The 27,293-nt window shown below is 46.8% G+C and overlaps 1 protein-coding gene across 5 annotated transcripts in view; it reads right to left on the bottom strand.

Moving 5' to 3' along the window:
- The window catches only part of Nlrc5 (NLR family CARD domain containing 5), an 80,654-nt gene extending 56,055 nt beyond the window's left edge, over window positions 1–24,599 (bottom strand). For 2 of the 5 annotated variants that reach the window (XM_078032357.1, XM_078032359.1), the window contains exon 1: window positions 24,339–24,595. The gene's annotated coding sequence lies outside the window, so the exon portion shown is untranslated. Of the gene's footprint in view, window positions 1–24,338 lie in introns of all 5 variants that reach the window. The other 3 variants (XR_013430910.1, XM_078032358.1, XM_013366420.4) reach the window with 3 other exon arrangements.
- Between the last annotated feature and the right edge of the window lie 2,694 nt (window positions 24,600–27,293).

Raw genomic sequence — 27,293 nt, 5'->3', positions numbered from 1 at the left:
TGCAGGGAGGAGGGTGGAGAACCCTTTATCCTCTGTCCTCTTTTAAACCATCTGAATTTTTTAAAATGCACATTTTAAAATTTATGTTTTATTCTAATTTGATATATATGACAGCAGAATGCATTACAATTCATATTATGCATACCGAGCACAAGTTTTCATATCTCTTGTTGTATACAAAGTATATTCACATCATTCGTGTCTTCATACATGTACTTAGGGAATGATGTCCATCTCATTCCACCATCTTTCCTACCCCCAGCCCCCTCCCTTCCCCTCCCATTCATTATTTTATATTCGACAAAGGCGCCAAAAACATGCATTGGAGGAAAGTTAGTTTTTCAATAAATCGTGCTGGGAAAACTGGAAATCCACAGGCAACAAAATGAAATTAAACCCTCATCTCTCGTCAATCACAAAACTCAACTCGAACTGGGTCAAGGACCTAGTTAAACCAGAGATCCTGTGTCTAGTAGAAGAAAAAGTAGTCCCAACTTTTCATCCTGTTGGATTAGGCCCTGACCTCCTTAATAAGACTCCTATAGAGCAAGAATCAAAATATGCACATTTTGATTTCCAAAACCACGTAGACACTGACATTAAAACCTTGAATATCCAGATGCCATGATGCCTGCCTTCATCCCAGTGTCTCAGGAGGCTGAGGCAGGAGGATCACAGTTCAAGGCCAGCTTCAGCAACTTAGTGAGACCCTGTCTCAAAATAAAATACAAAAAGGGCTGGGGATGTGGCTCAGCAGTTAAGCACCCCTGGGTCCAATCCCTGGTATCAAAAAATAAAATAAAATAAAAATAAAATCTAGAATAGCCATTTCCTCATAATTGTAGGGAAGAGAAAGTGAGCAGGAGAAATGATCAGTGATGGTGGGTGTGAATGAAAGTCCCTACATCACACCAGACACTGAAACCGAAAAAGGAAGACCAGAGACAGGGCTCGAGTCCAGCACTCAGTGGGACTGGACGCTCACTTAAAAAGTAATCCATTCCTCTCCAGGACGCAGATATTCTACTTGCTCTTTTAATGTGTGTGTGTGTGTGTGTGTTTATGTATATGGATATTAATACATTTCCACTGGGAAAGTCGTTGCAAAGTTGAACAGACAACATAACACATATTTGCTAGGTGCCCTGAGCTGAATTGCTCTGGGAATGATCTAATTCTCACAGCTCCATTTGATGCCTCAGGTGGATTTCAAAATTCCCAAGTCCAAAACTGAGCTCCTGAGCTCCCCTCCCAACCAGCTCCCCAGGCCACCTTCCCACCTCCCCACCACCTGCACAGGTAGCATCACGCTCCCTTGAGTTCCGGTCAATGATGCCTTCATTTTCTGAGAATATTCCAGAGTCTTACTTTCTCCCAGGCTACTCACTCTCACCTGGCTTCCTGTCTGCTTTCCGTTCTGCCCGTCCTCAACAACTTTACCCAGAGCAAAACCAAATCCCTGCCCAACATGACCTTTTTGTTGTTGTTGTTGTTTTGAGACTGGGTTTCACCATATTCCCAGGCTGGCCTCTAACTCCTGGGATCAAGCAATCCTCCTGCCTCAACCTCCACCATAACTGGAACTTCAGGTGCACTTTCAAAAATCAAACTTAATAACTTAATTTTTTTTCCTTATTATGTTGATTCATTTATTATTTTTTACTAACTCTTGGCGGTTTATGTTTTTGAAAAAGTTGCTTATTTTCTTGAGATGTTAAAAAATAGGATAGCTCACAGTTGCATATGCTATCTTTCCCATTTTTATTGGTGCGTTATAATTGTATGTAATGGTGGGACTTGTTGTTGCATATTCCTACATGCTCATAATGCAACAACGTAACTTGGCTACTATCCTTTCCGAGTATTGTTCCCTTTCCTCCCTTCCCTGGGTGCTTTTTCCCCTACTCTAATGATCTTCCTTTGATTTTCATGAGATCCCCCACCCCACCTTTCTTTTCCTTTTTCCTCTCTAGTTTCCATATATGAGAGAAAAAAAATATCACCCTTGATCTTCCGAGTTTGTCTCATTTCACTTAATATAATGTTCTCAAGTTCCATCTATTTTCCTGCAAATGCCATAATTTCATTTTTCTTTACGGCTGAATAGAAATCCATTGTATGTATATATATCACATTTTCTTTATGCATCATTCATTGATGGACACCTAGGCTGGTTCCATAATTGGGCTACAGTGAATTGTGCTGCTATAAACATGGTATGCATATATCACTATAGTATGATAACTTTTTAATTCTTTAGGATAAAAACCAAGGGGTGATTTAACTGGGTCATATGCTGGTTCCATGCCTAGTCTTATTTTTTTGGGGGGGAGTGGGTACCGGGGATTGAACTCAGGGGCACTCAACCAATGAGCCACATCCCCAGCCCTATCTTGTATTTTATTTAGAGACAGGGTCTCATTGAGTTGCTTAGCCCCTCACTTTTGCTGAGGCTGGCTTTGAATTTGCAATCCTCCTACCTCAGCCTCTTGAGCCACTGGGATTACAGGCGGGGGCCACTGTGCCCAATCCATGCCTAGTCTTTTGAAGAGCCTCCATACTGATTTCCATAGTGGCTGTACTAATTTAGAAGCCCACCAACAGTGTAATAGTGTTCCTTTTTCTCCATATCCTCCCCAACATTTGTTATTGTTTGTGTTCCTGATGACTGCCATTCTGACTACGGGTGAACTCTCAGTGGCATTGTGATTCTATTAGTTTATCCCCGATAATGATGAACATTTTTTTTCATGTATTTGTTAGCCATTGGTATTTCTGTTTTTGAAAGTCTGTTTAGTTCATTTGTCCATTTATTTGCTTTTTTGAGTTTTTTATATATTCTAGGTATTTAATCATCCGTCAGAAGAGTCACTGGCAAAAATTTTCTCCCATTCTGTAGGTTCTGTCTTCACACTTTAAATTGTTTCCTTTGCTGTACAGAAGCTATTTAACCTGATGCCATCCCATTTATTAATTCTTGGCATTATTTCCTGAGCTTTAGGGGCTCCTATTGAGAAAGTTGTTGCCTGTGCCTATAGGCTGCAGTGTTGACTGTACATCTTCTTCTATGTTGCAGAGTTTTTGTTCTCATTTCTAGGTATTCGATTCACTTGTGCAGGGTGAGAGATAAGGGACTAGTCTCATTCTTCTACTATATAGACAACCAGTGTTTCCAGGACCATTTGTTAAAAAGGCTGCCTTTCTCCAATCTATGTTTGGGGCACCTTTGTCAAGGATCAAATGACTGCATTCGACTGTGCTTATCCCTATTCTGTATTGTCTTTGTATCTGTTTTTACACCAGTATCGTGCAGTTTTTGTTACTATAGTTCTGTAGTATGATTTGAAGTCAGGTATCATGATGCTTCCGACATTGCTTTTTTTGGCTTAGAATTGCTTCGGCTATTCTGGATCTTTTATTCTTCCAAATGAATTTTAGGCTCCCTTTTCCCCCTAATTCTGTGAAGAATGCCATTAGTACTTTGATGGAGATTATATTGAATCTATATATTGCTTTTTATAGTATGGCCGTTTTAACAATATTCATTCTGCCTATCCATGAACATGGGAGGTCTTTCCATCTTCTTGTGTCTTGAATTCTTTCTTCAATGTTCTATAGTTTTCATTGTAGAGGTCTTTCACCTCCTTCGTTAGATTTCTTCCTAGGTTTTTGTTTGTTTGTTTTTGTTTTTTTAGGCTATTATGAATGGAATTGTTTTCCTGATTTCTTTCCCAGGAGATTCATTATTGGTATGAAGGAAAGCTATTGATTTTTTATATGTTGATTTTGTAGCTTTCTATTTTGCTAAATTTGCTTATTAGCTCTAAGAGTCTTTTAGTGAAACTTTTTGGATCTTTTAAGTGTAGGATCATATCATCTGCAAGCAGTGATAATTCAGCCCTTCCTATTTTTTATCCTTTTTATTTCCTTCTCTTGTCAACCGCTCTGTCTAGAATTTCTAGTACTATATTAAATAGGAGTGGTGAAAGTGAACATCCTTGTCTTGTTCCAGAATTTAAAGGAAATGTTTTCAGTTTTTCCCCATTCACTATGATGTTGGCTTTGGGTTTGTCATATACATCCTTTATGATATTGAGATAGGTTTCATCTATCCCTAGTTTCTTAAATGTTTTTGCTATGAAAATATACTCAATTTGGTCAGCCTTTCTCTGCACCTATTGGGATGAAGATTAAGTGGTTTTGTCCTTATTTCTATTTATGTGATGAATGACATTTATTGATTTGCCTATGTTAAACCATCCTTACATCCCCACAACAAAACCAACTTGGTCGTGATGTAAAACCTTCTTGATATGTTGTTGAATATGATTCACTTGTTTTCCATTAAGGATTTTTGCATCTAAGTGCCTCAGAGATGTTGGTCTGTAGTTTGCTTTCCTTCATGTATCCTTGCCTGGTTTTGGTCTGAGTTTGACACTGGCTTCATAGAGTGAATTTGGGAGTGTTCCATCTCTTTCTACTTCATGGAGTGATTTGAGGAGCATCGACATTACCTCTTCTTTAAAGGTCTGAGAGAATGCAGCTGAGAATTCTTCTGGTTCTAGGCTTTTCTTTGTTGAAAGGCTTTTTATTACTGCTTCTATTGTGTTGCTAGTTATTGATCTTTTTAGGTTTTCTGGGTCCTCTTGATTTAATTTTGGCAGGTTGTATGTCTAGAAATATATCCATTTCTTCTAGGTTTTATTGGAGTAGAAGTTTTCAAAATAGTCCCTCATGATCTTCTGGATTTCTGTGATGTCCATGGTGATATATACTTTTTCATCTCTAATTTTATAAATTTTGGTCTTCTCTCTTTTTTCTTTTGGTTAGTTTGAATAAAATCTGATCAATCTTATTTATCTTTTCAAAATCAATTCTTCATTTCATTAATCCTTTGTACTATTTTTTAAAAATTCTCAGTTTCATTGATTTTGGCTATGATCTTAATTATTTCCTTCCTTCTCTCAGTTTTTTTACTTAGTTTGTTCTCCTTTTTCAAGGGTCTTGAGAAGCATCATTAGGTCATTTATTTGAGGTCTTTCTGATGTTTTCATGTAGGCACCCATTGCTATAAATGTTCCTTTCAGAATTGCCTTTGTAGTGTTCCAAAGGTTCTGGTTTGTTGGGTCACTATTCTTATTTGATTCTAAGAATTTTAAAATTCTAAGAATTTTAAAATTTCTTCTATCACCCATTCACTATTCAGAAGTGCATTGTTTAATCTTCCTGTGTTTATATAGTTTCTGAAGGCTTTTTTGTTGTTGTTTTCATTCCATTATGATCTGATAATAGGCAAGGAATTATATCCGGTTTTTTTTTTTTTTTGTATTTGCTAAGAGTTGCTTTGAGGTCTAAAATTGGTCTATTTTGGAGGAGGTTCCATGAGCTACTAAAAAAATGCAGTCAACTGTTGTTGGGTGAAATATTCTGTAGATGTCCATTAAATTCATTTTATGTGTATATATTTTCAAGTCTAAAAGTGTCTTTACTGGGTTTATGTCTGGATGACCTGTCTCCTGATGACAGAGGCAATATTGCACCGGGTTCTATGTGAGGTCTTAATTTGACTTGTCCTCTCTCTGTCTCTTTCTTTCTCTCTCTCTTGTTGATAATTGAACCCAGGGATGCTTTACCACTGAGCCACATCCCTAGCCCATTTTATTTTTTTATTGTGAGACAGAGTCTCAGTAAGTTTCTTAGTGTCTCACTAATTTGCTAAGGTTGGCCTTGAACTCGTGATCCTCCTGCCTCAGTCTCCTGAGTTGCTGGGATTACAGATGTGTGCTATTGTGTTCAGCTAGTGTCTCTTTTATGTGATTATGTGCACCGAAGTTTGGGGCATAAATATTTACTATTATAAGATCTTCTTGTTGAATTGTTCCCTTTACCAGTGTAAGTGACCATCTTTGTCACTTCTGATTAATTTTGGCTTGAAGTCTACTCTGGTCACCATGAGAGTAGCTAATCCTTCTTGTTTCTAGGCTCCATTTGCATGTTATATCAATTTTGGTACTTTCACTTTCAGCCTGTGTTATCTTTGCCTGTAAGTCTCTTGCAAACAAGATGTAATTAGGTCTTGTTTTTAAATTCATCCTGTCAATGTTTATCTTTTAATTGGAGAGTTGAGACCATTTACATTCAGTATTACTATAAACATGAACTTATTGATTCCTGCCATATGATTTATTTTTAATGTTTAACTTGGTCCTGTTTCTAATTTGCTTAGCTACTCTTCAAATGAGATTTGTTCATTTGTGAACTCTGGGGTTTTTTTTTTATTTCTTCTGTGTGGGGTCTTTAAATAAGTTCTGTGGTACCAGCTTAGTGATCATGAATTCTTTTAGATTCTTATTTCCTTGATTCTGAAGGAAAGCTTTGCGGATATAGCAATCTTGGTTAATGGTTATTTTCTTTCAGGACTTGGAACACATCATTCCAAGCTCTCCTGACTTTTAGAGTTTATGCTGAAAAATCATAAGCAATTCTGATGAGTTTGCCCCAATATGAGGCATTGATGATTTTTCTCTGAAGGCTTTAAAAATTCTATCCTTTTTTCTATATGTTAGGCATTTGACTTATAATGTGTCATTCCTTGATCTTGTCTGTGTGGGGTTCTGAATGCCTCCTATCTGGAAGTTCATCTCAGTCTAGAGGTTTGGAAATTTTTATGTTATTATTTTCCTGAAGAGGTTATCTATTTAATAAGCTGGCATCTCACAACCCTCTTCAATTCCAGTGATTCTTAAATTCGGTCTCTTAATGTTGCCCCAGAATTCTTGTACATTTGGATCATGGTTACTTCTTTTCTTTTCTTTAATGGTGTCTGAATGTTCAAGGCTGGTCACTTTGTCTTCCAGCCTTTTTCTTCCAGGAAGAATCCAGAGATTCTTTCACTTTCAGCCTGTGATTGTCTTTGCCTGTAAGTCTCTTACAAACACGATGTCGTTGAGTCTTGTTTTTTAATTCATTCTGAAGCCAGAGATTATTTCTTGAGCATGGTTTACTCTATTAGAGAGACTTTCAAGTCAACATTTTATTTGATTTATTGTGTCTTTCATTTTCAATATTTTTGTTTGGTTCTTTTTCAATATCTCTCTATCCTTATTGGATTTCTCATTTATATCCTGTACTGACTTCCTTGATTCATTCAGTTGTTTTTTTTTGTGTGTGTGTGTGTATGTTCTCTTGGAATTCATTGATCATTTTTACAAGCAGTCTTTTAAATTCTTTATCTGATATGTCACCCACTTCAGTATCTTTGGAGTCAGTTGCTGGCAAATTATGAACTTTAGGAGATGTCATGTTACCTTTTGCCCCATATTTCTTGTATTTCTCTGTTGAGTTTCATGCATCTGTTGAGGTGGATTTCTCTCCCTCCTTCTCTTGCCAGTGTGTCCTAGAGTGATCTAGATTGAGCTCACTCATAGGTGTGGTGTCCACAGACACTGTATCAATTCTCTTTTTTCTATACTAGTGGATGTCCATGAATGGGGCCTGAGGGCCTACCCCTCACCATTCCTACTTGGGGTCTGGTCTTTAGTTTGGGTTTTTGACACTTCTATTCTTTATATTAAAGTATAGATGAAGAGTTTTTGTTAATATTTTATTAGTTGTTGGTGGACCTTTATTATTTTTATGAGGTGCTGAGAATCAAACCCAGTGCCTCATACATGCTAGGCAAGTGCTCTACCACTGAGCCACAACCCCAGCCTGAGCTGAAGTTTGAGTGTCATTAATTTGTGTGTGGAGGAAGCTGCACTGTCTTTTGGCTGAGTTTAGTTCAGTAGCAGAGTCTTTACCCTATGAACATGTAGTTTCCCTGTGGGTTCCAAGCACCTCACAGGATAGGGGAAACAAACAATAGCAACAACCAATACAAACAATATACAGCATTAAAGTAAGTATCCAGTGCCTGTTATGATGTCTGTAACACTAATACTGCAGAAACAGGAATGGTGGGGTCAGCAATTGTCAACAGCAAAAACAATAAACAACCATAAATTAAATCTGACATTAAAGTAAACAGCAGGTGTCAAATATGTCATCCACAGCACTAATGATTGCACCATGATGAATGGTTGGGCAGGAGTTAGATAATGCAAATAGTTCTGAAAGATGGCAAAAATACAGTTCATTTAGAGAAAAGAAATTGTGATAGGAAGGTAGAAGAGAGACTAGGATGTTCAAAATATGAACAGAGAGAATATGGAAGAGATGGTTATAAAGAAGGAGGAGAAAAAATGAAAAAGTAAAGGAAGACAGAGAGAAAACTGAGAGAATTTGACTGTTAGCAGAAGAAGAAAGGAAAGCGGGGGTGGGGTGGGAGAGGAGATCAAATAAGCAAAAACCAAACCAAACCAAAATAAATGAACCAAAAACCCTAACCCTCAAAAGGAAAAAACAATTGTTTTTAAAAATGCTAAAAATGAGAAAAAAAGAAACAAAAATGTATACATTTATATGTTCACAAACCAATGAGCACAGCAAGAACACACACACACACACACACACACACACACACACAAATGATCCAGAAAATAAAAGAATCGTCTCCACTGAGGCGATCAAAATAGTCAATGAGGATGGATGGTGACTACAGGTGCCCAACTGTCCTTTCCATTTCTTCTTCAGCCATGGGGGGCGGGGCGGGATGGAGTGTGTGTGTAGGGAGGGCTGGGGGTTGTTAACCCCTTCCTCTTTTGGTGTTGCAGTGGCCTGAAACTGAAGCTGGTTGAAATGGCTCTCAGCTTCCCTTCTCACCAGCATAAGGTGGGACGGAATAGGAAGTTCTGTTGACCAGAATGTTGTCGGCGTAAACGAGATCGATGCACTCCCAGGGCCCAGGGGGGCTGCTACAGAGTTCCCTGAGTGCCATTGTGGGGCAGGGGCTTAGGTCTTAGGGACTTTGTTGGGTGGCAGCTCCTCTGGAGAGATCAGATCAACACTCCCCGGGGACCTGACAGATACCCATCTCTTCTGGGAGTCTGACACTCAGGAGCTTCCCAGACATTCTGCTCCCAGGACAGGACAGTCAGTCTTCCACCCACTCGCTGTTTGTGAACACGGCCTTCCTAGGCTTAGCCCCTGGGTCGGCCTGTCCACTTTCCTGGCCCTCTTCAGTGGACCCAAAGGGAGAACGAGGTGGACTCCCCTGTGACCTGAACCTCCTTGGGTGCAGTCTTCTCTGAGCCTGTTTCACTCAGGTTCTGCTAGGTACAGGGTAGGTGCTTGCTGGGACAGTGTCACAGTGTTGGCTGGGATCTCCCGGCTCCCACAGTGGCTGCAGCATGGCTGCCTCGGGGTATCTCCCACCTCAGCTCCCATTTGGCCAAGTTGAGAAATACAGAGCACTTTCCAAATACCGGTTCTCTGGACAGCTAATACCGGTCTCAGAGACCAGGGACAGGTCCTTGTTCCTCAGTGGTGACGATTAAACACCCGAGAAATGCCGAGGCAAGCGTAGAAAGCAAGTGTGATTGAAGAAGAGGACAGAAACAGACTGCTCCAAAGAGAAGGGGCCCCAGAGCTGGGTGTCCAAGGAGGGGACCCCAGAACCCCTCTTCTTAATTATTGCCTTGTCTGTCTTCTCTGCATGCTGTGACCAGGGGCAGGGATGCAGAGGTTAATTGTTAGTGCCCAGGGGCATGACCACAGAGGTTAACAACCCACTTCCCCTCTGACCACCCGTGATAACCAGTCCTCATCCTCTCTCCGCCGCATCACTCATTACCTACACTAACGACTGACCTTCGCCCCCTGCCTCAGTTTGCTGCAGATTGTGACAGATCCCGTCCACTCAGGCCAGGCCGGGCTGCAGGCAGATTGCTCTTTGGCAAAGAAGGCATGTGGGGGTCAGCCCAGGGGGCTCATTTTATAGAGTCATTCTCTCAACCTCGTGTCCCACCATTCTCACCTCCCTGTCCCCTGACACAGCCAGTGGATCAGCTCGGCTCCGCTGCTTGCTGATGGACAGGGTTTTCCACCTCAGATCTGTCTGGTTTCTCCCTGTGTCCTGCTCCCTCCCCTCTGTGTGGACCAGCCTGTTGTCATTGTCAACCCAGCTTGGCACTGGGTTGGCACTGACGTATTCTTTCTTGTTCTTTGTTCAAGGCACCCACATTTCCGAGTCTCTGAGACACTCTGATGTCCAATACGGAACTGTAGTGAAGCCCCTCTCTCACCCACTTCTCTGAGAAGGGCTACTCTGGCTGCCTGGATCCTGAGTCTCAGCAACTGGAAGGCAGCCCCCCTCTGATCCGCCATCTTGAATCTCCCCTAGAGAATTGTCTTATCATTTTCAACCTCCTCATGTCCTCACATTTTTTAAAAATAATTTTTTTTTAGTTGTAGGTGGACACTATATCTTTATTTATTTATTTTTATGTGGTGCTGAGGATCAAACCCAGGGCCTCAGATATGTGAGGCAGGCACTCTACCCCTGAGCTACAGCCCCAGCCCCATGTTCTCACATTTAATGCAATTTATTTTCCTTTGCCTTTTTCTTAGATTTGTCAGCAGTTGCTTTCTCTTATATTTAAAGAACAAATTTTAAAATTTTATGATGCTTTTAATTGTACACGTTCATGGTATAGTGTGATGATTCAATATGTGTATATAATGTGTGATGCCTAAATCAGGATGGTTAACATTTCCATCTCCTGAAACTTTTGTTTCTATTGACTATTTCTTCTAGAATTTTCCTTTTTCTACTTTTGTAACTTTGCCTGTTATTTATTTAGTTGTTTAAATTTATGAATTTTATTGCTTAGGTCATTTCTAGTCTTCTTCTTCTTTTAAAAAGTAAGAAAATACTTTGGCCTAATTTCCATAAATTTATATCAAGCATTTATATTATTAGGTAGATCATTTATATTATTAAGTAGATCATAATTATAAGTTGAAACTGAGTCTTTTTAAAATTTTTTTTATGTATTTATTTATTTTTTTATTAGTTGCACATGACAGTAATTAGTCACACATGACAGTAAAAAACTGAGTCATTTAATGGAGGGTTGTTTTTAATTTAATGGAGGTGTTTATTTCTAAGATTTCTCTTTTTTTTTCCTTGCCATACGATAACATTTTTTAAATTTTGTGAACATTTTAAAAGTGTTTTTAAAAATAAAGATGGACTTTTATCTCACATTTATATCAAAATAAAGCCTACATGGGGTCAGAATTTACAAAGTAAAAAGCTAAACTCTGAAAGTAATCAAAAACCATGTTCAATTTATAACTATTCACAAAAGCAATACATTTATATTTTTTCTATGTGTTATATTATATTTTACAACTAAAAATTAAAGATACTTAAGTTCTCAAACAAAACATAGGAAAAAGTATTTAAAAATAATTTCAACCGGGCATAGTGGCACTGACTCAGGAGGCAGAGGCAGGAGGGTTGTGAGTTCAAAGCCAGCCTCAGCAAAAGTGAGGGGCTAAGCAACTCAGTGAGCCCCTGTCTCTAAATAAAATACAAAATAGGGTATGGGGATGTGGCTCAGTGGTCGAGGTCCCCTGAGTTCAATCCCCAGTACCCTCCCTCTCCCCAAATTTCAGGGCTAAAGGTGTAGCACAGTGATCAGGCACTTGCATAATGTGTAAGGCCTTGGGTTTGATCTTAGCACAGCAAAATAAATAGATAAATACATACATAAAATGAAATAATAAAAAAACAATTCAAGAAGTTTTTTTTTTGCCAAGCACTGGGCAAAACTCAGAAATCATAAAAGGAAAATTGGATGAAATCAATCAGACACAAATTAAAATTTTTGTAGTACCAAAAAAACCCCACAAATAAAATAAATGACAAATGACAAACTGAAAAAATATTTGCTAGTTATAGCACAAAGACAAAATTTTTTAATATATCAAGAGTTATTACAAATCAATAATAAAAAGACCCAATGGCCTGATAGTAAAGAGGATATAAAGTTTACAAAGAAAATACCAATGCTCTTAAATGTATAAAAAGATGTTCCACCTTATACACCATGAAGGAAATACATATTAGAACTAAAAAAGATATGCCATTTCCTAGCTGTTAGATTTGCAAGTTTGTAAATTAGTAGATACTTTGATGCATTGCTAATGGGCCTGTTAATCAGTATCTCATCTACCAAAATTGCGAGTGCCATATAACCACAACTAACAATTCTATATCCAGGCATTTAACCTTCAGATATATGCAGAATGCACAAAATGACATATGCCCAGAGGTATATGGCCTTGCTCGAAATAGCAAAAAATTGGGAGAAAAGTTAAATATCCACCACAGAGGACATGTTATACTTAAATTATGGCATACCATACCAAGGAATCCTATGTAAGCACTGAGGCAGAGCCATATGGGATGATATAAACAGTGTCCAAGACACACTGGACATAGAAAAAAGAACAAAGTTCAAACAGGGTGTAGGATATGCTGCATTTGTGTGAAGAAGAAATAAATGTGCGTGTTTATAACTTTATACTTTTGCATGAAAAACCTAAAAGAATTGTTCCCTTGGAGGCGAAGCCTTAGAATGTGATCCTGTATGCCCGCGCTGTCGAATCAAAATGAGCACTTTCTCTCAGGCTCAGCTCTGGTCGGGTCTTACTTGTGCCTAAACCTCCTACCAGCACCCCACCGTCTCCTCCAGAAGAAAGTCATGCCATGTTTCTGTGACCTCCACAAACTGGGACACATCGGGGCACCAGGAAAGGGTCAGGGTGAAGGAACAAATCCCCTCACCCCTGTTCCCTGGCTCTCCTGGCCCCCTGGGGTACCTGCTGGCCTGCCCGAGAGATGCTGCTCACGCCCCATGCCCTTCTCTTTCCCCAGCCCAGCCTTGAACTCTTGCTGTCCTCCTGCAACCCTCCTCCGCAGGCCAAGTTCAGTTCCCTCCCGGGTCTCATTCCTCAGCCTCCCCCTTTCTCCTCTGTTGGAGGTCTTGCCTCTCTGCATGGCCTTGCCTCTGGGCCTGGTCCCCTCTAAGAGCAAATGCCCTGGCACCAGGGCCCTGGGCTCACGTCTGCCAGTCACCAGCTGCATGACGTTGAGAAGCTCCTTGGCCTCTTGGTTCCTCAGTGTCCTCCTCTGTAAAATGGGGATATTCTGGCCACAGAAGCAGAGTCCAAGTTGGGGGTTCTTACACAGCCCTCCCTGAGGGGTCAGGGAAGCGGGCTGAGCGCTGGAGAAGCCCATCCAGCGTGGTCTAGGAGAAGCCTTGCTCCCACCTGACCTTGGGGAGATCTGGAATGGGGATGAGCTCATAGGTGGGTCCCCAAGAGGCCAGGGTTCTGGGCTGTCACACCACACCATCAGGTTAGCTTGGGGACATGCCCCGTGGGTGGGGAGGAGCCTCAACGACCCAGACACCGGAGGCCGTCGGCCAAGGGCGACCCTTTGGTCACCAGTGTTAGCAGCTGGAGGAGGGGTGGTCCGAGGTGTTGGTGACGGGGACCTGGCGAGGTGGCTGTGAGACAAGGCATGCGAAGCCTTTGCGTGGCGTCTGGCACAGGAGAAGCCTCCACGCCGTGGCTATTCTTGGCGTCATTGTTGGCGTTTCCTCTGCCTCCCCAGCCCGGCAGCGGCCGAGGAAGGAAGGGAGGGAAGAAAGAGGACATGACTCAGGCTCGGGACAGGAGCCTGCGGCTCCTCTGGCTCTTTTGTCCCTCTGGCCTCCCCAGATTTGGGCTTGGGGCCGGCCACGCTGTGTGGCAGGGGACAGATAGGACCTCTGTCTCCTCACCTGTATGGGGGACCCCACCTGTCCCCCTGCTCCCTGGGCTGTCCAAGAGGGACAGGTCAAGAAGCCGTGTCCCTGCAGAAATGGCAGAAGAGAAGAGGAGGACGAGCCGTGGGAAGGAAGGGACAGAAAGCAAAAGGCTGCAGGCACCAGCCGTGGAAGAGAAAGGGTGTCGCCGCAGACAAGGAGCAGAGACGGGGCCAGAGCTGGCACAGGGCTCCTGTGGGCGGCATCGACCCCCCTTCAGGGGGACCCTGCGAGAGGTGCCAGCCTCGGTTTCCTCCCTTACCCAGGAAGCTAGAAGAGCAGGCGAGGAGTCTCCGATACAGTCACCCATTTCCGTGGGGCCATGTGATGTGGGGGGCTGGTGGCTATTTTTTTAAAAACCTCTATCCCTACTGTCCCTCACAGTGACAGGCCCTGCAGGACTTAAGATGCATGGTCGGTGGCAGTGCTTTACAGGGGAGGCTCCTGTTGGACAAGGGACCCGCTCAGGTCACCAGCTAACGTCTCAGAGCTGGGGGTAACAAACAGTCTGCTGGGGGTAATAAGGGGGTGTCCAGGGAGAACCCCTGCACCCTGGGCCCAAGCCCCGGCCTGTAGGTCCTTCCTCCAAATCCAAAAAGGCTTCTCTTTTCCTGACATTGGAAACCCAGAATTCTGGGTCCCAAACCATGTCCTCATGTCTGGTCCACCTCCCTCCTCCGGCCCCTTCCTACTCACCTTTCCCACCAAGGGCTCCCTGGGGTGTCCACATGTGCCCTCCCCCAGGACTGGGAGCGGCAGCCCTATTACAGGCCCGAACCTGGCTGGCCCAGCAGGCAGCCAGGGTGTCCTTGTCACTCCTGTGCAGTGCTGGCCTCTCGGGTCCAGCACTCACATGAAGCAACAGACACTGGGGAGAAGGCTCCTGCCCAGCTCATTTTGGAGTCCCCGGAAACTCCGCCTGGATCCTGCAGACCCGTGGCTCCCAGGCTGTCTGCACTTTCCGCTAGGTCCCTGGACATTAGTAACTCCATTTTGGTTCTGGGACTCAGAAACCGAAACTTATAAACTGCCAAGAAAAAGAAACTTGAGATATTCTGCTCCCAGAACCACCCCCCTCCCCCGCAAGGTCCCTACATAGAAAAATCTGTTGGTACTCAGCCACCAGCACCAAGGTCATTTCCAGCTTGCTCTTTTTCCCTGTTAAAAAAGATCTAAAACCTCTGTTCAAGTGACGCTTGCCTGCTGCGCCTGGCAGACACCCTGTTAACACACCTTTGCTTGAGCTCAGAGATGCGTCTCTTGTGGATATTTGCACCAGCTACCCGAGCACTTTCCATTTGCAAGATGGGGTGGGGGGGTCTTTTAGAAATTCCAGCACCCCTCATTACAGACCGAGGGCAGCACAGTCTCTGGGGATGGAACATGGGCGTCCACTGGGCCTCAAGCCTGAGGTGAGAGGTTCTGGGTGACGCCAGTTCTTCACTGTCCTTGTTCCTTTGCATTGGGGTCCCGATTCTCCAGCAAACCAGACCCTAGGATTCCTGATCTCGAAGCAGCCCAAAGGCCCTGGGGGTGACAAGGTCGCTGAGGCTGTCCTATCTAGATGGAGACCAAGGGCAGTGCCTGCCTCTGCCTCTCCTTTGTTCTCTGGTACGTCAGTCCCCAGCTCGGTGGCTCTGCCAGCTCCTCTCTTGCAGCTCAGAGCTGGGCACCTCCACACAAAAGTGAAAATAAAAGCACGGTTTGGAAATCCCCTGGGCAGCGCCACACACACGGGGCCTGGTATGAGGGTTCCGGAAGCATCTTGTGCTGGCTCGGGAGTTGAGGCAGGGGACAGGGAAAGCTCAAGGTGTAAATGACAAGAGTCCCAGGTCCCCAGGTTTAGGCTCACAGCCTGGAAACGGGCTTTCCTCTGTGAGAGAAATGCTGTCAGCGACTTCCGCCCACCCTCTGACTCTGTGACTAAAGTCACATGGAGGCCACGCAGCTGGAACACAGGGCCCTGCACACTGAATGTCTGTGTTTCCCCCAAATTGATATGTTGAAATCCGAACTGCCAAGGTGATGATTCCCAGGGTGGGTGGCGGGGCTGGGGGAGGAGACAGGGTAGGGTCCTGGTGAATGGGATCCATGGGCTGATCAAAGTCCCGGAAAGCTCTCTAGTCCTCTGTGAGGACACAGTGAGGAGTCGGCAGGGTGCAACCCGGAAGAGGGCCCTCACCAGAACCCCCCACCCCAGGGTGGCACCCGTGTCCTGGATTTTAGTCTGCAGTAGCCTCCTGGGCCTTGAGGTTCTCATCTATAAAGCAGGAGTAATATGAGGTTGTGGTAGGGCTTAAATGAGTTAATATGTGTAAAGTACTTGAAAGTGCTTGGTAGTCACGACAGAAGGATTGTTTTTATGACGTGAAGGCTTGGATAAAGTTCTAGAAGGAAGAGCAAACAGTGGCTACCTCTGGGAGAGGTCAGAGGCAGGGTTGGGAGCAAAGAAAGGAGATTTCGGCCTTGCAGACAAGAGGCTAGCTTTTTGGCAAGAGGACTGGGTCACGCATGACCTGTGCGGTGAAGATGGCTCCATTTGTTTGGAAGTAGAGTTAGAAGAGGAACTTTCCAGCTTACAGGATGGACCCTCCGAACACTCTCCCACCCTGGCCACCGGCACCAGGCGCATGGTGCAGAAGAAAGGCTTGAGAGACAAGGGCGTGGAGCCTTGGGGCTGGGTCCCACTACCCCAACCGATCTGCTGGGTCAGGAGGGTTTGTGTGCAGGTATGCCAAGTGGTGCTTTCTCCCCCGGCATTCCCAGGGGTCTGTGGAGTCGGCAAGAGCCTCTGAGGTCAGGAGGCCTGGGTTCAGATTCTGATTTCAACACTTGGCACTGTGCAACCTTGAGCAAGTTTCCTAACCCCCTGGGCCACAGTTTCCTCATCTGCTGATGGGGTGATGATTTTACATGCACCTCACAGTGAGGGCTGGAGACACGGATGTATACACAGCACACGGCACAATGAAGGCCACCCCCAGCCTCAGCTGTCACCACCAGCTCCTATGCACGGAGCTCCTAGCACAGGTGGCCCCAGGTTGTGGCATCCCACCTGCACCCCCTCACCGCCGCCCAGGCCAGCCTACCCCAGCTGAGGCGTCCTCCAAGGTGCAGGGAAGAAACAGCTCCGTAAAGGGAAGAAACATAATGCAAATTTAAGAGCCAGGCTGCCTCTTAACTGAAACTCCATGCAAATGGCGTCTTACAAAACAAAATGACCATTTCAGCATGGTTTTATTATTTTTCTGCTTAAAGATATAGACAAATATCTCTCCCATGGAGGTATAAAGCACGAAATTTTCCGATGATCTCATCCTTTAGGAATGGGTGTGCAAAGTTTAAGACTCTTATCTATGCTTGAGGACTTTCTTATTTTCTTCCTCCCTCTCTCTCTGTGCCTTCCATTTCAATCATGGGGCTGGGATTGTGGCTCAGTGGTGGAGCACTTGCCTAGCACGGGTGAGGCACTGGGTTCGATTCTCAGCACCACATGTAAAATAAAATAAATAAAATAAAGGTCCATCAACAACTAAAAAAAAATTTTTTAAATTTTAATCAGAACCTCACTTCCTTAAAGTTGTTCTGGAAACGATTCCACTTTTAACGTTATCTATTCTTTTAAAATTTTTCTTTTGGGTTGTAGATGAACACAACACCATTATTTGATTAACTGATTTTTATGTGGTGCTGAGGGTCAAACCCAGTGCCTCACACATGTTAGATAAGCGCTTAACCACTGAGCCACAACCCCAGTCCCTGACTTTACTTGTAAAAGTACCATTTGGCCATGAACTAAGGGTAAATCCCGAAAAGACGCCCACAGAAAACTGAAAAAACCCAAAACATTGCTAGGGCGCTGGAGCGGGTGCTGTTGCCAGTAGGTGTGAGAGGCTTCGCAGACGCCTGCCACCCATCTGAGACTTTCTCCCTGACTAATCAGGAAGCATTAACAAGAACTGAAAAGAGAACAGCTTTCCACTCCAATTCGGTCCAAAGCCCCATCCATGCACCTCCTGAGGCCACCTTGACTCCACATTGTCCTGTCCACTTCAGTGAGAGCATCCAGACGCCCAGAGAGGTACCAGACACCTTCAAGAACCTGGTGGGGCACATAAACTGCAAGCTATTCCTCACTTAGAACAAGATGAGATCTGAATGCCTCAGAGAACCTCTCCCCAAGGTGCCAGCGCCCTACAGCTTCGCCTGCAGAGCAGAAGGGGCCCCTCTAAAGCTGATGGTGGTCTGCTTGGGGTCCAGGCTCCATCCCTCCACGCAGGAGGTGGGTGTTGGGATCGGGTCATCCCTGGCTGCCGAAGCTTTATACATTGGCCCAGTCTTTAGGAGTTGCCCCTGTGTTCTTAGTCGCTGTAAAAAGAAAGGTCCACACATCCATCCGCTGAGAAGCGCACCTCGGTCTGGGATGGGAACAGAGCTGTGGCCTCCAGGACATTCCCCAGGACCTCTCTGCACAGGGATGTCGGCAGGGGCAGCTCTTCTCCCCTGAGATGGGAAAACTGGCTCAGACGTCAAGCTCTGGCCTCCCCCAGGCCCCGGGGACTCCTGGGGTGGGGTCATGACATGGCCTCCTCCAGCCGGGGGCCCTGCTCTGGCACTTTTGAAATGAGGGCACACAGTTCACCCACGGGAAGCGCAGGGGAGCGTGGAGGCCGACTTCGGAGCCTGGCCTTCTGCTCTCCCTCCTCCTTCCTCCCTCCTCCACTTTCTTCTCTCCCTCTTCCTCCTTTTCCCATCCCCCCTGCCTGGTTCCCTCTGTCTTCAGGGCTCAGGGTCCCCTGTGTCACCCACGGAGTCTTCTCTCACATGGCCCAAGTGTTCCTCACCAGAAGGCCCCAGCTGGCCTCTGTCCCAAACGCGCACCACACCCTGCCCCTCACCTGCCAGTGTCCCGCCACCCGCAGTCAGCACGACCTGACGTGCCCCCCTGTCGCACATCTGTGAGTACTTGTTTATCCTGCTCCTATCGGCTCCACCAAATGGCACTTGCTGTGCTTCCAGCCCAGCCTGCCCGCCATGTTGTGGGAACTTGGAGGACAACGTGGGTGGACTCAGGGCGCAGGGTGGAGCCCGAGCTGGTGTCCCGGCAGTTGGTTCCCACCTCACCTGGAGCAGGGGGCACCCTCAGGCTGGAGACGCTCCTCCGTCATCCTACACCCAAGAATTTTCTGGAATCTTCTCCTGGGTGGCCTGACTGCTCCCCTCCTTCCTTCTCCCCCTTCCTTTTGTGAGCACATAAAACCCCCAGCCCCAGGCACAGACTCCATGCAAAACGGCCTCCCCCGGCCTCCCCTGCCATGTTCTGGTCCCTGCTGACCACCCTGCACCCAGGCCCTTCCTACCCCAAGCACTCTAAGTGTTTTCCCTTCCTCCTTGCTCCCCTTCCCTAAGAGGATTCCTGCTAAGCACAATTGGAAGAATTAAAACATCATGTATCTTATTGTTTTTTTTACATAAAACAAAATATTCCACATGCAGAGGAAGAAAATGAGACCAAATCTAAGTGTCTAACAATGAGGGATACATTCAGCCATTCTGTGGACAGCCATGCCACTTATTATTATTATTATTATTATTTTAGTTGTCAAGGGACCTTAATTTTATTTATTTATATGCAGTGCTAAGAATCAAACTCAGTGCCTCACACATGTTAGGCAAGTGCTCTATCACTGGGCAACAATCCCAGCCCCCATGCCACCTTTTAAATCCATATTATAATGCCACTGTAGACTAAGAGCTAATTTCTTTCATATACAAAGAGCTTGCAGAGCTCAACAACCCAATAGAAAAGTGGGCAAGGACAAGAACCGACAATTTATGGAAAAGGGAAGACAGGTGGCCCTTACACGTTTAAAAGATGACCTGCGGCCAGGCCTGGGCGCAGCGCAGACACCTGCTACAGAAGCCCACTCCAGGCAGCGCTGCAGCTCTGAACCCCAAGCATGCACAGTCCGCTCAGTCCGCCCACCTCAAGCTCCTGGGAAGCTGTGACTGCAGATGAGCAGCAAGGACACAGAAGTGGGGCAGACCTGATGAAAGGTTTCACTTAGGAGTTCACCAATAGCGTTCGTACTTTCCCAAACCCTAATTAGCGTAACTTGCCACCGATAGCACTGGTACTTTTCCAAACCCTAATGAGCATAAATGTGGACCAATAGTTCTGACCCATGTGCTAAACAAAACCCAAGATTAGCACACTCAGAAGGTGACTCTTCTTGGTTCCCCTCTCGTTGGGCCAGAGCTCTGTTTTTATTCACACTTGAACAAATCCCGCTCTTACACTGAGTCATCCGCACCTGTGAACTTCATTCTTCGAACTCACAAAGCACTGACCCAGAAAGTTGTTGGCAGTGAGCTGCTGGGGTTTGGGGCAACAGTGGGGAGCAGAGCCTCCCGTTACGAGTGCAACACATTTCACGGCTGCAGAGGCCTGAAGCTTAGGCAGACCCCACCCACCAGCAAGAGTGCAGAAACCCGGGTTTTGAGAAGAGATGTGAGAAGAATCACCATTATTCATCGACTAGATTTGCAAATATGGAAGAGTTTGATGACATCCATACTAGGAAGGTGTGGCTGCAGGTGCCCTCACACGGAGCTGGTGGGAGGGAAAATTAGCACTATTCTCAAGGAGGGTCATTGGTCACAGTCACCCAAGTTCAAACTGCACATGCCCTCAAAGTCCCAAACCTGCTCCTGGATTTTCTTCAAGATGGACTCCCACATATGGAAAAATGAAGTTTGACCAACGATATTGATCACAACACTGTTTGGAATAGCAACAGACAGGAAAAAAACCTAAAAATTCAAAACAGATCAATGACATATCAGCCACGTGGGGAAATACTATGAAGTTGTTAGAAAAAGAGAGCGCTGGAAGTGTGGCTCAGTGGTGAGCACCTGCCTAGCATATGCCAGGTCTTGGGATCTATTTTGAGCACTGAAGAAAAGATGCAAGATTTTGTTTGCTATAGAAAGATTTCCAAATCGAATTAAGGGGGGAAAAAAAGCGGATACTCCATACTGCCATTTATGAGAATTGGGGAAATCTATGGGTATGCGTATGTGTTATGTGTATATGTGTATATGTATGCACATGTTTCTGTGTGTGTGTGTGTGTGTGTGTGTGTGTGTGTGTGTGTGTGTTTGTAAGGTCCACTCAGAGCATCTTTGGAAGAAGACTTAAGAACCGGATACCACTGTCTGCCTTCAGAGAGGGTAACTGAGTGGCTGGGAGACAGGGGAGGGAAGGAAGCATATTTTTAATTATATCCTTCTGTACATTTTTCATTTTTACTATACAAATATTAGCTATTGTTTTTTTTTAAGTTAAGCGACATCATAGATTTGATTTTCCTTAAACGTGCAATCCCATATTATTTATTTATTTTGGTATTGGGGTTTAAACCCAGGGGCGCTTAACCACAGAGCCACGTCCCCAGCCCTTTTTAATATTTTATTTAGAGACAGGGTCTCACTGAACTGCTTAGGGCCCCACTAAATTGCTGAGTGGGCTTGTGCTTTCCCTGGCTGCACGTCTCCCTTCCCTGGGAAACTGGCTGGTTTCACGCCACAGTGAACCAGGGTGAGAGGCTGGTGACAGCAGAAGAGGAGCCTGGGGTCAGACGTAGACAGGAGAACTAGGTTAACTCCATCCCCAGCCTCCAGAAACACAGAAAGCCCGGGAACACTGAGGGCTTCCTCGAAGAGCTGAATGAGGGTCGTGCCAACTGTTCCCAGCTCTCAAGGACCCAGGAGACCCCAGACAGCACGTGGGGCACACAACCTTGTTTATCTTGCGGGTAACACGTCCTGTGAATAGCCAGTGTTGCCTTCTTCACCACTTCTGCCAGGTTTTGGTGCATCTGATGATTTGCCATGTGGTCTAAAGAGCCTCCCTTCTCTAGCCAGCTGCGTTAGCAGACACCATCATCACTTTTCCTGAACTATTCTCTTTCAAATCATCCTGTAGACACCGTTTCACTTCGATAAACTTTAGTTCCCCAACCAACACTCAAAAAAATTAAAAAAAAAAACAAAAACCAGATCCGACAAAGAAAGACAGCAGCTTACATTCTCAGACCACCTGCAGAGTTTTCTGTTCTCGCTTTTTTCAGTACTGGGGATAGAACCCTGGGTCTCGGGTATGCCAGGCAAGCACTCCTCCCATGAACTACACCCCCAGACCCCAAAAGATTTCCAGTGTCTGTCCAACTGCATGTGGTAGGTAGAGAGGAGCTGGGAGGTGATGCTTTAGAGGTGGTGACACGGTGCCACCAAGAGAGTGGATCCAAACTACAGAAGCCGAGCTGGGTGCAGTGGTGCACGTCTGTAATCCAGGGATTCGGGAGGCTGAGGCTGGAGGATTGCCAAGCTCAAGGCCAGCCTTGACAGTTTAGCAGGACCCTCAGCAATTTAGTGAGACTCCCCCCATCTCCAATTTAAAAAAAGAAAACAAAATGAGGTCATAGGTCAGTGGTAGAACATCACTGCTTCAATCCCCAGTGCCAAAGAGAAAAAAGAAAAAGGAACAGAAGTAATTTGTTCTCTCACAGTTCTGGAAGCTAGGAGTCTGAAATAGGGGTGTGGACAGGGTCAGGCTTCCTTCTGAAGGTTCTAGAAAAGGATCCTTCCATTCCTCTTCCAACTTCTGGTGGCTGCCAGAAATTCTTGGCAATCTCTTTCTCCCCACATGGCCGTCTTGCCACCACCTGTGGGGCTCAACACGCTGATCTTCTCTCTTACCAGGATACTAGTCATATTGGCTTAAGGCCAGCTTACTCTAGTATAGCCTCATTTCAACTGGTTATATCTACAACAACCACTTTTCCAAATAAGGCCACATCCTGAGGTCCTGGGGGTCGGGACTTCAACACATCTCTCTTAGCAGACACAACTCAAGCCACAAGAGGTGAGAGAAGACACACTAGGAAGCTTTTCTAGACCCTCCTCAGGGCTTGACCTGGCTCTGCAGACATGGACACCTCGGGAGTCCAGGAAGGAGATTCGCCATATTGTGAAGCTCCCTACCCCTCTGCTGGTCAGCCCTCAAGAAGGACTCCAGACCTTTTCACAGTACTTTAAAATTGACCAAGAACTGGGCGTACCTTGCCTCATTCAATCCATGGAGCTAACTTTGAAGGATCTATTAGGCCCATTTCACAGATGAGAAACCAAGCTTCCAAGAGATAAAATGCAAGGTTCTGAGAGCCTTAGTCAGCCTGCCAGGCCAGGTGCCTGCCCACCTGGTGCTGTTCCTGTAGGCAGGGCGGGCAGATATGACGAATGGCCCATCCGGGCTACAGAACGGTGGTCTGTGGACAGCATGCTGACGGGCATTCACGTTCACTTCCATGCCATCAGCCGTCCTTCCCTGGGCTCTCTGCCACAAAACCAAGCCCAGTTAGTTAGTTAGTTAGTTGGTTAGTTAGTTAGTGGTGTGGGGTCAAACTCAGGGCCACTGGACAACAGCCCAGCCTAAACCTAGTGCATTTCCGGGCTTATTTCTCCCCTAGAGAGAAGGAACTCCATTCAGAGGGAGATGAAGTTCCCAGTACTGATTGGGGTCCACTCCATCGTCTCCCCGGTTTTTAGAGGCTAGGAACTTCCAGGTTTCAAACTGCTTTTTGCACCTCCCGAACGCCCAATCTTTAAAAAAGAAAATGTAAAAATCCCAACTTATGAAACCTATGCAAACAGCACGGAAAGCGGGTGGGGCCTTTTTACCTTGGTAAATGGCCACCCCAGTGAGCTCCAGGCCCTGGCTTTCTGAGTGAGAAAGTAGTTGAAAACCACATGGAAAAGCAAGTAACAAAAACGACCGCCATGCAGTCCCTATCACCTCTGAGTTAAAATGGTCACTAGAAATAGTGGAGACCTGACCCTAAGGAATTGTTAAGACCCCCGTGTGCGCACTGATGGCATTGTGGCCATATTTAAAGACTCCGTGTCTTTTGGTACATTCTCACATATTTCCGTTGAAATGCGATGATGTCTGCCATTTGTTTCCAAATAAGGAGTGATACATATGAAAGCCCCCATCTAGGGTTGGTGACCCTTGACCAGGAGCAGTGGATCCAAGGGGGCTTCCATACGTTAAAACCAGCAAATCCATATGGCCCCACCTAGTCCTCTTCCTCCTACTCTTGTTTACGTTTGTGATTTTCCTCAATGAAAAGTTGTTTCGCTTTTTAGGCTCTGAAGTATGAATCGTGCATCAGGAACAATGTGACCTCTAACTTTTCATTCAGCAATGAAAAGTTTGAAAGAAAAAATAGCAACAGAGGGAGGCAACAGGTGCGGCCCCGGGAGCGGGTCTGCACAGCCACAGACCATGTCCCCTACAAGTGGCGACCCCGACCTGCCATCCCCCAAACTGCACAGCGCAAAGCCACCGACACCCCATCTGTCCCTCTGCCACCGGACACCACTTGGCCATTGGCATGGGCACATCCCCATCCCCAGATCTCAGGCATCCGCTCTTGCCCTCTCCTCCCTGCAGAACCGGAACCCCGAACCGCCAGGCGCCCTGCGCACCGGCCGGGGTCCCGCGGCCCCTGCACTCACCGCTGCGCTGCCGGCTCGTCCACGCTCCGTGCGAAACTGAAAGCAGACGCCGGGCGGGCGCAGCGGGCCAGTGCTTGGAACCGGGGCCGCTGCCGAGAAATCACGTGGGTTCGAGGTGCCATCCCGGACCCGGGCGCTGGGGGCAGGAGCCCGCACGCGCCCCGCCTGCTGCTCTCGGGACCCGGGCCAGGGGCTCCATCCCAGGTCACCGCCAGCAGAAGGAGGGTCCTCTCCTCCACGGATGCGACCCTGGGGTGGAGGGTGAAGCCGGCGATCCCGGCGCTACAGGACCCGGGAGGAGTCCCCGCCAGGACTTTCTTGCGGACGGGACCAGAGCAAAGGGAGGAGGTGCCACTGGGCAGGAAGCGGCGCTTAGAGCCCCGAAGTCCTGAGCCCTGGCCTGGGGAGTGCTCCTGGAGAGGGGCAGGGAGAAGGGAGTAACAGGTGGTGGGGACCGAGCCCTCGGGCGGCTGACCCGGAGAAACGCCATCTAGGAACCTATCTAATCCTCAAAGTGGCACCAAATACAGATGGGGGTGTCACCCTGCCTGCAGATGAACAGCTGAGGTTCAGAGAGGACAGAGGTGAAGGACCTTGCCCAAGTCAGACAGGGACCACTGGCAGAGAGGAGGGGGAGATGGAAAGAAGGTGCGGGGAGAGAGGGCAGGGAGGATGGGGCGGGGGACATTGAGAAGGTGAGTGGGGTGGCCGTCCTGAAAGGTCACCGGTCCAAGGTTTCCCCACAGTCTCCCCAGCCTTTTCCCCTTGTCCTGAGATGGAGCATCCCCTCTCCCTGCAGAGGACATGCTCACTCACCTTTAGTGACAGTCCCAGCTTCCATTCCCAGACCCCTTCTGTGCCCCAGGCCAGGTGTGTATGCGGAGGAGGGCCGGGCATTCCAAGCCAGGGGTCAGAGGTAGGACCATGGGCATCGGGCACCCTGGATTCAGGTCCTCCTTTCTTACTGGCTATTCACATTGCCTAATGCCTTGGCAACCCCTAGCCTCAGTTATACCCCCTGTAAGATGGGAATGATAAAATCCCTGCCCATAGATTGGTTGTGAGAATCTGGCCTGCAGCCAACCTCAAACTGGGGCTGGTGCCCTCTGTGCCTGAAGCCCATAGCATCCTTCTATTTTTGTCTCCTTCTGCAGGCCCCACATCCCCATCACACTTGAACCCCTGTCTTCCCAGGACCAAACCAGATAGCCAGAAATTGCACTGCAGCTGGGAGGGGGCCGGGTGTGGATTTTGCAGTTGAGTGCTTGTGTGCGACTCCCAGATCTGCCCCTACTGGCTGGTAGCTCAGACAAATGCCTTGATGGTCCCCAGCCTCAGTTTCCTCATCTGTCAGATGGGCTGTTCCCAGCCTCCCAGGCCACTGTGGCATGTATTGTGGAATTGTGGACGAGAATGTGGGGCTGTCAGCGGTGTGCATGAGAGTGATTGACTGTGTCCCAAGATCAGGGTTCAGCTCATGTTCACTGAGCACCCAAGGTCTGATTGTCCCCACACAAAGTCCCAGGAGAGACTCTGGCCTGCTTTCCACGCAGGCAGGGTAGGCAAATGGACACACAAACAGACAACCACAATGTAGAAAGACAAATGCAGACCATTTATAATCCTGAACAGACCCATAAGGAGGGTAGGACAAAGATTTCCAACTCAGAGAGCAGATGAAGAAATGAAGTCCAGATAGGTCAGGTGAGTTACTCATGGTCACACAGCAATCAGGAGCAGAGCTGAGTCTTTCCACCCTAGGGATACAAGACCTGTCAAGAAGAGTCCTGGGAAAGATGCTTTCCTAAACCCTCCCTGTGCTCAGCCTGGTGCACATTTTCTCTGGCTCACAGTGTACACGGTCCTCTGGTGTAAATTACACGTCCACCTGGTTTGGAACGGCCCAGTCCTGTGTATGAGAACCAGCTCAAGATTCTGTGAGACTGAAGAAAGAAGCGGCCTGGTCAGGGATTGCACCACGGGCAGCTTACAGGGCGCTGCGGACAAGAGCATTTCCTGGTGTCAACAGGGCAGGGGGGTTCCCACACCCCAAGGAGGAGGCAGCACTGCACACAGCTCGCCAGGCGAAGGTGGGCAGGGACACCTGGAATGGACCTGGCATCTCTCACAAACAACTAGCATGCTTCAACACATTAGGGTTGGTGGCCAACACAAGCTGCTGCCTGAATGGCTGTCCTGTGCGGCTTGGGATGCATGCCAGGGTCAGCTGGTAGCAACAGTGGCCCGTGCATTTCCCATTTGTCTGAGGCCTGGTCCTGGAGCCCAGGCTCAGCTGCCCAGGCAGCAGGATGGGCTTCCACTGGGCCCTGGCCTTGGGGACCCCCTCTCGGCTCCCTGGAGGAAGCAGCAGATACTGATGTCCCCCTGGGGCAGCCCAGCACTCCACAGGGGCCAGGAGGACTTCCTGGACTTTTGAGGTAGGTCTAGGTCAGAACTTCTAGGCTTGGAGGGAGGCCACAGGGCTTGGGAGAGGGGTTCAGCAGGTTTGTCCTGTTCTAGCAAGATCCTCTGGGATTCCATAGCTCCTTCAGCTACTTACTCTCCTTGAAACTGGGGAGACGCTGAGGATGGGGAGGAACTGGAGCCACCGCTACCTTCCTTTCAGGAGCAGGGGTGAGTCCCATGGTCTCCCCAGGTCCCAGCTGGGCTGGGGTTGTTGAAGGTGACGTGACGCTCCGTGGGACTTCCCTGTGTGTTCCTAGTGATGGGCCAACCCCACCAAGCATCGCCTGCCCAATCGCCTTGCACGCTGCTGTTAAAACCACAGATCAGGCCCCTCGGCCGCCGCTGGTGTGGACCCTGCCTGCGGCTCCTGCAGCTTCTCTCTGTTCTCTTATTCATTTATTTATTATTTGTTTATTTTTGTAGCACTGGGGATTGAACTCAGGGGCAATTTACCACTACGCTACCTCCCCAGCCTTTTTAAATTTTGAG

The sequence above is a fragment of the Ictidomys tridecemlineatus genome, chromosome 15, assembly GCF_052094955.1.
Source record: "Ictidomys tridecemlineatus isolate mIctTri1 chromosome 15, mIctTri1.hap1, whole genome shotgun sequence".
Lineage (NCBI taxonomy): Eukaryota > Metazoa > Chordata > Mammalia > Rodentia > Sciuridae > Ictidomys > Ictidomys tridecemlineatus.
This window is presented reverse-complemented; position numbering and strand designations above follow the sequence as displayed.